The sequence below is a fragment of the Gracilinanus agilis genome, chromosome 1 (genome assembly GCF_016433145.1).
Source record: "Gracilinanus agilis isolate LMUSP501 chromosome 1, AgileGrace, whole genome shotgun sequence".
NCBI lineage: Eukaryota > Metazoa > Chordata > Mammalia > Didelphimorphia > Didelphidae > Gracilinanus > Gracilinanus agilis.
Window position 1 is genome coordinate 195,236,387 of NC_058130.1, and position 1,365 is coordinate 195,237,751.

Here is a 1,365-nt window from a genome sequence, read left to right on the forward strand (position 1 = left end):
ATTGGGCCATCCCTCATCTGTGAGTCTCCATGACTCTTTCTCTAAGTTCATCTGGTTGGCAGATGGAGGCAAAATGTCTTTTTGCCCCAAGGAAGGGACACAGAAGGCATGTGTGAATTGTAGCTACATGACAAATAGGATGAGCAGAGCTTCAAAGATTTTCTGCTATTTTTGGTGGGCTAGATCACCAGTTCAAACATCAGACCTCCAACTGGGCAGATTTCTTCAGCTTTTTGTCTCTATGGCCTCCAGTGGAGATTTTTATAGGAAAAAAAAAGGGAAGGCATGTTAGAAAAACAGCTCTCTCTTCCTTTTCTGCCTTTGGGAAAGCAAAATTAGCATTATCCAATGAAGTTCTCACTTGTCCACATAAGTCACTGTATAGCAAGAGATCATCTTTGAAATCTGGAATGTTTTGGTTTGTTTTAATGACATTTTATCTTTTTCTTTGTAAAATAGCAGACTTCTTTTAAGTGATGTAAAGGGAAGCAGTTCTTTTCAAGGATTTGCCTGAGAGGAGCCTAACCCCTCCCTCTCAGCTAGCAATGTACATATCAGTTTTACATGTGACCCTGAATTTTGCCCATGACATCCTCTGGTGCTTGATGAAATAAACCAAAGTAAATATTAAAATTTTATCTTTTCTGGCAGGGTCAAGTTTCATCTTGTCCCAAGGATCAGATGTGAGGTATCTATAGCCCTTGGAGAATTATAAGATGAAAACTGTACAGAACACTAATTATTCTCTAGTTTATCCAGAATTATTACCTCACTAGAATGTGGCTGAGAAACAGGAAATAGACAAAAAGTCATCTGAGCAGTCAAAAATATTAAACCTGTGGTTCCATTGTTCTGGTAGAGCACTCCAATCACTTTCTCTTCTATAGGAGATTGAAGCTTCATCTTCTTTTTTATTTATTTTTATTTTTAAAAATAAACTCTTACCTTCTGCCTTAGAATCAATACTGTGTATTGATTCTAAAATAGAAGAGTGGTAAGGGCTAGGCAATGAGGCTTAAGTGACTTACCCAGGGTCACACATCTGGGAAGTGTCTGAGGCCAGATTTGAACCCAGGACCTCCTGCCTCTAGGCCTGACTCTTAATCCACTGAGCTACCCAGCTGCCCCTCTCATCTTATTTTTTATAATCAATAAATCATTCAACAAACATTTATTAAACCCTTGTAATTTGCTGAGCTCTGTGCTAGGTGGTAGGAATTTAAGAACAAAAACATCTCCTTCCTTCAAAGAACTTACATTCTATGGGGTACAACAATATATTCACATGTAGATAAATACAAAAATCTTTACAAAGTAAATTTAAGAAAATTGGAAAAGTACCAGGAAAGCACTAAAAGTTCTCAT